The sequence below is a fragment of the Mesoplodon bidens genome (genome assembly GCF_964165515.1).
Source record: "Mesoplodon bidens genome assembly, chromosome: 1".
In the NCBI taxonomy this organism is placed as follows: domain Eukaryota; kingdom Metazoa; phylum Chordata; class Mammalia; order Artiodactyla; family Ziphiidae; genus Mesoplodon; species Mesoplodon bidens.
Genome location: NC_138176.1, coordinates 29,989,567 through 30,000,372, shown reverse-complemented (window position 1 = coordinate 30,000,372; position 10,806 = coordinate 29,989,567). Strand labels below are relative to the sequence as shown.

Genomic DNA, 10,806 nt, shown 5'->3' with positions numbered 1-10,806 from the left:
TAAATGACACCACTAATTTTCCCAACATCCTGCTTAATAAAACTTTCACACCGAGCCATATTTTCCAAGTTTCTCAAGGACTACTTAAGTGGGAACCCATTCAAAACCTTATTAAAGTCCAAGGAGATGATGTTTATTGGCTCTGCATGGACTGCTAAGCCTCCTGGTCTGTCAGGGGAGGCCTTGCTCCAACTTTGGTGTCCCCAGCACACTGGGCACTGAGGCTGTGGGAGGAGAAAGAGCCTCCTTCCTTCCCTGCCCTGGATTCTGTTCTTGAACCCAGGATGTGGCGGCCAGTCTGGGACTAGAAACACTGGATGTGACTCTTTTTTTTTGGGGGGGGGGCAATTAATAACCACCATTTATTGAGTTAGGTTAGGAATCCAAGATTCAAAGCCAGGGTTTGCTGGATTCCAAAGCAGCCCTATTACCATCACACTTCACTAGATGAAACTCAAGACCACTAACGTTGGGTTTTTACCTATTCACAGCATCTACTAAAATTATAAACAGGTTCTTGTCCTCAAGTCTAATAGCAAGGAGAGAATACTAAGTAGGTAGTAAAGATTTTCATTTTAAATAAGCTTGCTACAGGTATTATCGTAGAATACTGAAGGCAGGGGGATGGGATGTGATCAGTTCCCTACTGGATGTTTACCACATCCAATTAAAAATATCCAGGAAGTAACAAAACCTAAAATGTGCTCCAGGGCTTCCCTGGTGGCACAGTGGTTGAGAGTCCGCCTGCCAATGCAGGGGATACGGGTTCGTGCCCCGGTCCGGGAGGACCCCACATGCCGTGGAGCGGCTGGGCCCGTGAGCCATGGCCGCTGAGCCTGCGCGTCCGGAGCCTGTGCTCCGCAGCGGGAGAGGCCACAACGGTGAGAGGCCCGCGTACCGCAAAAAAAAAAAAAAAAAAAAAAAAATGTGCTCCAACTAGACAAAGTAGCTTTAAAATATTCCTATTAATATGAAGCAATAAAGTACTGATGACTAAGATCTGATTATGGGTTGCCTGGGTTTGAATCTTTGCCCAACACTAAGCACCTGTACCCTCGGGCAAGTTAACTTGTGCCTCAGCTTCCTTTCATGTAAAATAGGCAAAATAAAACTTATTCCAAATTTTTTATGAGTACATTATGTAAAGTGCTTAGAATGTCACATAACGTATTGAATGCTATAGAAATACTTATCATCAGTTTAAAGGTATTCTAGGGCTTCCCTGGTGGTGCGGTGGTTGAGAGTCCTCCTGCCGATGCAGGGGACACGGGTTCGTGTCCCGGTCCGGGAAGATCCCACATGCTGCGGAGCGGCTGGGCCCGTGAGCCATGGCCGCTGGGCCTGCGCGTCCGGAGCCTGTGCTCCACAGCGGGAGAGGCCACAACAGTGAGAGACCCGCGTACCGCAAAAAAAAAAAAAAAAGGTATTCTAGTTTTTAACACTTTTCTGAGCCCTGCTGCATGAAAGGTCTAAACAACTCAGAACTAGCATGTAACTAACAATGTATTTTTAAGTAGTAGGCTTCAAAGTTAAGTTCCTGATCCTCAAAACACAGCTACTTAATTTATGATGCAATTATGAGTAATCAACTTTTCCTGAGCTTAACTATAATACAACAGATAACCTTTCATTTATTTATTTTAAATCCTTTTTTCATAGGAATTTAGAGACTATTTTCAAACTAGTACAAATATTTTATAAATAATATCTGGCAGTTTATTAACCAATGGAGTATATTGCACAAAAAACTACCTCACATCTTTCAGGAAGAAAACCCACTAAATTTGAAAAGTAAAGACGTCACCCTCTGAATTCGGACACAAAATGTGCTTTAAATATTTGTTTGGGGGAGGGGACACACACTTGTACTCAATTAAGAGAAACATTTATACAGTCTAGGTCTTTTATTTTCTTTATACCCATCATGCCATGAATTCATAGGGAATGGGCTCCAACAGTTCAGGCTCCTTTCCATTGGTTCTCACAAAGTGTGGGTGGAGCAGGCTGGCGCTTCAGTTGAACCCAAGTACCTTTCTCTTTGGCTTCCTTCTTTTTCTGATCACTTTCCTTCACCCGTTTCAGGAAGCTATCTCGGCTCTTAAGGTGCTTAATATGCTCGATACGCACATTAATTCTCTTGGCAAGAATCTTGCCCTTAACTTGTTTGTTCACAATGATGCCAATAGCATGCTGGGTAACATTGTAGACTCTCCCAGTTTTGCCATGGTAACATTTGTGGGGCATTCCTTTTTGAACAGTGCCCATTCTCTTGATGTCTACAATATCACCTTTCTTGTAGATTCACATGTTTGTGACCAAAGGAGCAAATCCGTGTTTTCTAGAAGGCCTAGAGAACATGTAGTGGGTGCCCCTCCTCTTTCCCTTTGTGTTGGTCATTTTGGCGAATTACTGGAAGATGGTGGTTCCAGCTGAAAGTGTATGTGACTCTTGAACCACAGATTCTGCCCCTCCAAGAAGAGGGAAGCTAAGGGGGATGGTCACAGGAGAGAACAAAGCTGGGCTGGGACCATGTTCTTTTTCTCTTGAGGCTACCACTGGCCCCTTTTGCCCCAACGCTTACTCAAAAGTCATCCGGTTTCACTTTCCAGTCTGAGTGACATTGTGACATGAACTGACTTAGAGCAAAGGCGGGGGCCCTGTCTTAGGTGCTGTTGTAGTCCAGCACCAGTCACCTATTGGATGGTCAGTGACTGTTTGATGAATAAAGGAAGGCATGCGTGTGTGAACAAATGGATAAGGCTACTTTTCATTCACTCCCACTCTGCCTAAGTCTTAGCCTCCTTGGCAGATGAAAAATTATGGCTACTCATTGCTATGTGTCAAACCATCTTTCGTTATTACTGATTTTTAAAAGAATTAGGACTTTAGAAGAAAACAAACCCTAGAACATTGTTTAAGCACACAAGAACTCTGAATTCTATTGCCATGTGGAGAAGAGCTGTCCAGTGAACTGGGACCTCTCTGCTGACCTGTATATGATGAGAGAGAAAAAGTCTATGTTCTTGAAGTAAAGACAGAAAAGAAGGAAGGGAGGGAGGGAGGGAGGGAAAAAAGAAGGAGAAAGAAGCAGAGAGAGATTGAGAAAGAAATTTGCGTTCTGGTCCTGTGGCCCTGACTGAGCCACTCGTGGCTTTGTAACCATAAGCCTCAGTTTTCCCATCTATAAAATGAGATGTTGGACTGGATGAGTTCTCAGACTTTGTGGGGACATCAGAATCACTTGGGGCATGGGGAGAGGGGCAGTGGACGCTGTTAAACATGCAGATTCCTGAGCCCCACCCCCAAAGACTTTGACTGGGGCCCTGGGAACGTGCATGTTTAACAAGCCCAGCTGCAGTTGTTTCAAAAGCTCACTTGGAGAAAACAAGACCCGATGGCCTCAGAGAGGATGTGGCTCTGACCCCTCAAGGTGGACAGTGGAACTGGGAGGTGTACCAGTATTCCTTGTCCCTTGCAGAAACAGTCAACCACTTTGGGGCATGGTTTAGATGGGAATGAATCACGAGTAAGTGGTGGAGGCAAAGGGAATGGTACATTAGCATCTTAGAAACCAACAGACTCTCTCAAGGTGGCCTTTGCCTTGGTTGTTAGGACTTGTTAAATGGGACCGGAATTAATGCAGGTGCACTGTCTCCCTGACTTTGCCTACTGGGTGGAGATGGATCAGTACCTCCCATCAATACCTCCCATACACTGCTCTTTACTGGCAGACACAGGGAAAGAGCTCAGATCTCCTGATTCCCAGTGTAATGGTTCTCCCAATGTACCATGTTGTAGGTAAATTCATATTTAGTAAACTAAAGGACTGAGGGATTATTAACAGTAAGTTTCTAAAACTTCTTACTTAGCCAGAGCAATGATAAAATTCCATTATAGACTGAGATTCCTACTCTAATGAAGTTAATGATAAAAATTCTAAGAGCCCTGGCAGTAAAGTCCATGTAATCCAGTCTTGTGGTGAGTGGGCATATGCATATATAAAATATATTTGCATATGTGTGCTTTGGATAAAAGATTGAAAGAGATATACAAAATGGTAACAGTGATTGTAAGTAGTAGAATTATAGGTGATTTTTATTTTCTTCTTTATACTTTATGTATATTGATTATATTCATTATATTTTCCATAATGAGTCATTTTCCTTTTTTAATCAGAAAAAAATGCGTGCAACACATCTCTGTGTTTATGGATACTTTAGAGTTTCTAAGATGCTTTCACATATTTGTTATTGAATTTTATTCTTACTCTGTAGAAAGCACTCTGAGCAGGTGTTATTTTATTATCCCTATTTGACAAAGGAAGTAATTTCCCTGTGTCACACCACACAGCTTGTAAGAGACGGACTGTGACACAAACCCAGATCTGCCAGCTACTTGTAACATTTCTTTCCACTCTGAGACCCTGTGTGTGTTCTTTTCTGTGTGTGAGTGACTTAGCTCTGGGGCATTGCTGCCCCCTCACACACACACTTGCAGTCCTGCCCTCACATCCCCTCCCTCTGGGTTGTCTCTGCCAGGAACCCAAGGATGGGTCTTCACCCAGGTTTCTGCCCTCACAGTGCTGGGAGCAGCCTGCTGCCCACAGCAGGGTAGACGTCCGCAGGTTGGTCACATGGACTCTTTCACTCAACATGGGGCCTGTTGTGAGCAGTGCCTGGCTGCAGGGCTCCCAGTGAAAGGCCAGGAGGGAGAGAGGCACGTGTTCCTTGCATCACCAGTGAGGCTGAGCAGCTCTTGCTGTCTGGAGGATGATCTGGGTTCGGCCCACTGCACGGCAGCTGGATGCTCGGTGGCAACTGGAAGGGAGATGGTGACACCGATGCTGTGCTGTGCTTCTTGGAGGATGCCACTCTGCCCTGCCCAGGGACTGTAAATGGCTCTCCCGGGTGTTGCTGGGTTTCTTTCCTTTCCACAATCAGCCAACAGTCCCTGGACTACAGAACTGTGGGCTGAGTCAAAGGAGGAGAGGAAGACAATGTTGGACTAAGAGGGTGGTGTGGGAGTGAGAGGGGCCCGGGCACACATCCAGACTGACAGGGTGCCCTGCGTGACTTGACTTGCCGTATGACTTCTCTATGCCTGTTCCCTTATGTTTATTTATTTATTTATTAAAAATTTTTTTTTTTTTGCGGTACACGGGCCTCTCACCGCTGTGGCCTCTCCCATTACGGAGCACAGGCTCCGGACGCGCAGGCTCAGCGGCCATGGCTCACGGGCCCAGCCGCTCCACAACACGTGGGATCCTCCTGGACCGGGGCACGAACCCGTGTCTCCTGCATTGGCAGGCGGACTCTCAACCACTGCACCACCAGGGAAGCCCTCCCTTATTTTAAAATGGTGATGAGGTTCGTGATGTTAATGACACCTTCCTTGCAGGATTGTTGTAAGGTTTAAATTGATTTACTTGCTCAATAAATTATTTATTATTGATTGTGTTCCAGATCCTGTTCTAGGTACTGGGGGTAGAGCAGCAACTGAGACAGGAAAAGGCCTGTCTTCATTTGGGGGGACGGACAATATGCAGTAAGTGTATAATGAAACTTCAGATGGTGATGAATGTGGTAAGAGCAATAAAGCAGGTGCGAGGCACAAAGGAGTGGGGTAGGCTGTTTAGGTAAGGAACTCGAGGAAGATGTCTCTGGGGAGGTGAGACCAGAGCAGAGACCAGGAAGAAGTGACAGAGTGAACAAGGCAGCAGGTGACAGTCCTGGCTGTCAAATGCGAACAGAAGGACCCTCCAGGGTGGCCATTCCTCACAGGCCTCTGGACCCTCTGACAACTAGCAAAGAAGTGGGCAGCCACAGAAAGACAGTGTTCAACTTGACATTTCCAAAGGTCTGGGTCCCACCCTTGAGCACCACTGCAGGAAGAGGCAGAGAGAAAAAGAGAACACTTTCTTCCTGCTTCTGTTAGAGCCAGGAAAACCTTACGTTTCACAATCTGTTTACAAGCCCGTCTCTCCTGGGATGTGGCTTCTGTAAGTAGGACTGCCTCTCACTTCTTAGGTGCCCCCAAGGGGCCGTGGTGAGCCACACAGCCATTGGAATCCTGATTCTGTCATGTACTTGCTGTGTGAATTCAGGCATGCTTCTTACCTTTCTGAGCCTCAGTTTCCTCATCTGTGAAATGGGGCATTTTTATAGGTAACCCACAGGGCTGTGGTGAGAATGAACAGGTCCTACATAGTAAGAGCAAAATTATAAATTGCTCATTGTCAATGCTGGCACATAGTACGTGCTCAATACATTTTGTGGAACAAAAGCTCTAAAATAAGAAAATGCTGCGTGAAGAATTTCATATTAAGAATTGTGCCTTGGGGACTTCCCTGGCAGTCCAGTGGTTAAGACTCTGTGCTTCTACTGCAGGAGGCACAGGTTCGATCCCTGGTCAGGGAACTAAGATCCTGCATGCCCGTGCAGTGCAGCAAAAAAAGAAAAAAAGAAGAATTGTGCATTGCCCCCAGGAGGGACACAGCCATCATCTTGGAACACCTGTGAGACAGGCAAGCAAGCTAAACCCTGAGTCTAACTCCTTGCTTCTGAGCCTCTTTTAATGTCTTGTTCTCAGATGGCAAATATGTCAAGCCATTAACTTGATAAGAACAGATACAGCACCTGACCTTGGCCTGAAGCTAAAAAGTGGCCCGTTTGCTTCCCGTCGTAGGCGTTGACTGTCGTCCAGCTCCTGCACATGGGGTCTCCCCCATTCCTCTCTGGAGCCATGTGTGGGCCCTGTGCTCCCCCCCACCTCCACTGCTGGTGCATGGTTGTAGTTGTTGCTGTGATTTGTGGAAATTGGTCTGAGAATCAGGTGAGCCAGGTAGAAGATAAAGCAGAGATGTGAGGATTTAGCCAGATGCAAAATGTACCTTAAGTTCACGTGTTGCAAAGGTGAGACCAGCAAGAACCATCTTGGTTCCCAATTACCCATGTAATTGTATAGGTTAGAAATAAGCAGCTCATGGTCCTGGAAGAGGGAGAATTTGAGGGGACAAGGGGAGAACACCCTAAAGGGCAGAACTTGTTGCTTGTGTGGGCTGGGCATGTGGCTGGGGAGTGGGAGTGGATTTTGAAGGGCTAGCAGGAGTATCTGGTGGCCGAGGCCTAGGAAAGTGCCTCCCAGGGATCTCCTCCTTGCCTTCTCTAATTCCAAGCAAGCATCAGCATTTTATTCGCTCTCCTAAGACTCGACCCTGGCATGAAGAGATAATGGTGACCTTGAGACCCTGCGCTCACTCTGTCTGCCTTTATCTTGCTGTGCAAGCTGATGTAATGCAGATCGAATGCGTTGTCCACCTTCTGGCAAGCCAGGCCCTCTCTGAGTTGGGGGTGGGGGAAGCAGAGAGTGTTTAATGTCTTCTAAAAGATGGGGAGGTGACGAGAGGGCTGGTCCCCTCTACTTCTGCTCCTTGGGCAGCTTGTCCAGGCAGTCCAGACTCAACTGAGTGACCCTGAGCAAGCTGAATTACTAATAAATCAGTGTCAGGAATTGGTGTGTTTAGCTGAAGTGGGCAGCAGGTCCAGGCCAAAGTGATGTTTTACACTGGAGGTCTCTTCTAAATTTAACACTGTGTCTGTGAAATCAGAGTAAAAGTAAGGTGTCAGGATCCAAAGAGCTGGCTGACACTCCTTGGCCGTGTGGCTATGAGCAAGTGCCTTAACCTTTCTCAGCATCCGTTTTCTTATCTGCAAAATGGGGATAATAATTCCTACCACACCTAACACACAGGGTTCTTACAAGACTCACGCTTGGGCAAATCTACAACACATGGTATCAAGTTAGGAAGTACACGGCTTCTCGTGTATTTCCCTGACAGTGGTTGTGAGGTTCACCTGAGCTGTTAATGCAATGAGCAGCACATAGTAGACACTCAATAAATCATTATAAATAATTCGCATTGTTGTTTGGAAGAATTCTATATGTGAAAATGTGATCTTGCACAAATGAGACCACAGGGCCATATAAAATATAAATTATTATTTTCATATTTTATTGATCTGCTAGGAGGTAGAGTGAACAGATGGGCACACTGCCATCTGTCTCAGCCCAGGCAAATATCTCCCATCCAGATGAATTTAGAAATCCCCCTGCCATCCTCCTTGCATTTGGTGGGTCCCTAATTCAGACCTACACACAATCTCTTCCTCAAATACCATTTTCATTGCATTGTCCCTCTTGAAGCACAGTGTCTTTTATGGGATATGACCTCAGCACCTTCCAATGTGGTATTTGAAGAAACCTCCCTTCTCTGCGCTCAGGATCAGCCACCTCTTCTCCATACCTCTCTTATTCCTCGAGCCACCTCTGCTGGGTGGAACACCCTTGTCTCTTCTCTCTTTTTTCTTCAGACTCAACCCTTCTTCAACATCCATATCAACTCCTTCCTTTAAGGAAACTTCCTCTAACTTCCCCACCCCACAGATCACTCAGCTTGTACGGGGGGCTCAGTTTGTGTTCTATGACTTTGCCTTTGCCTAAACATAACCTTCTACACATTCTTTGAACCACGTGGCAGGGACCAGGTTTTCCGTTTCTTTTGGATTCCTAGCCAGCGCTTAGTGGGATGTGCCGTACAGAGGAGACCCACACTTCATTATCTACCTCCTTAGGCTCCTCTTTAGCAGCAGAAGCTCCCTGAGGAGCGGTGCTGTCCTTCAATGAAACATCCTGTGTCAGATGCCAAAGTAGGTTCCTATACCTCCCGCCACACCCAGGTGGAGAGCCTGACCGGGACAAACCCTGCATGACGCACAGCTTCCCTACGCAGGTATAATAGCTCTGGTTCTCCAATTTGGCAGAGACCTTGCAGCCAAAAGAAACCCACGCAAGGAGTACATCAGAGTCTTGGGTCAGTGTCTCTGCAGCAAACTAAAATTTTTCCTCTAGTTTATGTTTCTGGTGCACCTGTAGACAAATGCGCAGGCTGTGTATCCCCTGCACACACATCTCCAGTTCTGCTTTGTTTCTAGGCCTCCCCGGGAGTCCCAGAATCTAAGACATCTGACAGGATGCTATGTTGTCACTGGTGGGCAGGCCCTTAGGAAGAAAGAGCAGTCCTGAGCTTGCTTCAATGTGCAGATTTGCTCCCAGGTTTCTCTTCTCTCCTTTGGGTCTGTTCACTCAGCATTTGTGTGTGTGCTTGGCAACCGGGGATATAAGATAAATAAGATCCTATCTCCCCTGGAAAATCTCACGATCTAGTGGAACTTCCTACCCCACTGGTAAGAGGCCTCTAAGGGGGCCCCTGGGTTCCTGTTCTTCTCTCTTGCTCCCCTAAATATTTGGGGTTAAAGACCATTTTGAGAATTTTCTTTTTTGGCCATGCCATGCGGCATGCAGGATCTTAGTTCCCCGACCAGGGATCAAACCTGAGCCCCCTGCAGTGGAAGCTCGGAGTCCTAACCACTGGACCACCAGGGAAGTCCCCAGAATATTTTTAAAGCTATGGATTCTGTCCCCAGAAAAAAATGCACACATAATTTGCATAAAACTCCAGTGGTTTTACAGACCTTATGATGCCATCCACAAACCCTACAGGCCCTAGGTGAGGAATACTTCTGCTCTTTTAAAAAAAATCAACAAGGATGAGGCAAGGAGAAACAACCTAAAAATTGAATACAAATAGAAACAGATGAACCTAACTCTATTTCAAATAAATAATATTAGCACACTGAAAGGAGAGTAAATAAACCAACAAACAGAAATTAACAAATATTGAATTCTAGTTAGAAGGAATTTTTCCTGTAGTGGTATGGGTTAGCAGCCCTGAAATACTTTTTTGTGTGCTGTAGAACTGAGCAAATGAATAATATACTGGGGATAATGAGAGCCACTTCTTGCTGTTAAAGAAGAGAGTTACAAACATGGAGCAAGGGAAGATTAAACTGAGTCTTGTGGTACTGAATTGGAATGGAGGTTTCTGTATGAGTTCATGATTGTGTGCATGTGTGTGTGTGTACAGATAGAGAAATAAATTAAGACGTAAACTTATTATTTATATTTCTTAGTTCTGTGTACTAAAGGGCTTAGAAGAATACCCAGTAGCATTGAGCACACCTGGCACCCAGATCTTGGTTTCTAAATACCATTCTCCACTAAAAGGAACCAGGGCTCCTTGGAGAAATGGCTGGTTTCAGGGCTGAGAGAGGGAAGGTGCAAGATGAGCCTAGAATACCAGAAGACTAGGAAGTGCTAAAGATATAATGGCGATATGTCAAAAAGAACAGAGGAATCAGAGGGGCCCTCACTGATCAAATCTGGGCCCATCTGAACATCAACATAAATAAGAATGGCACTGGGAATTCCCTGGTGGGCCAGTGGCTAGGATTTCCTGCTTCTGCAGCAGGGAGCACAGGTTTGATCCCTGGTTGGGAACTAAGATCCCTCAAGCTGCATGGTGTGGCCAAAAGAAAAAAACATTTTTTAAAAATAAGAAGGATACTATTACAGTAGAATATTCATAGAATAAAATAAAAACCTATGAGCTCATACTAATGTAAATAAATAAATAGGAAAGAAGGGATAGCTCTTCCTTATAGCAGAATAGCTACTAATAAATATAGAGACAATGATGAAGTTAGAATATTATCACTGTGCAACCGTTAGTAGTAATAATTGATTCAAATAAGAATTATCAATGGATCATAAAACTTGGAAGTTTGATGAAGAATAGGATACCTACATAAACTAAAAGCACCTCCCTGCAAATTACTTATTAACTACAAAGGGAAAATTAGTAATTCTACAGTGGTTTAGCCTGGTGAACACAACCATAAACATTTAATT

At 45.2% G+C, this 10,806-nt stretch overlaps 1 pseudogene across 1 annotated transcript; it reads right to left on the bottom strand.

The window, feature by feature from the left end:
- Positions 1-1,313: 1,313 nt before the first annotated feature.
- Positions 1,314-2,648, bottom strand: LOC308618027 (large ribosomal subunit protein eL21-like; annotated as a pseudogene). Its single transcript has one exon. The product of its transcript is annotated as a large ribosomal subunit protein eL21-like (transcript).
- Positions 2,649-10,806: the final 8,158 nt, after the last annotated feature.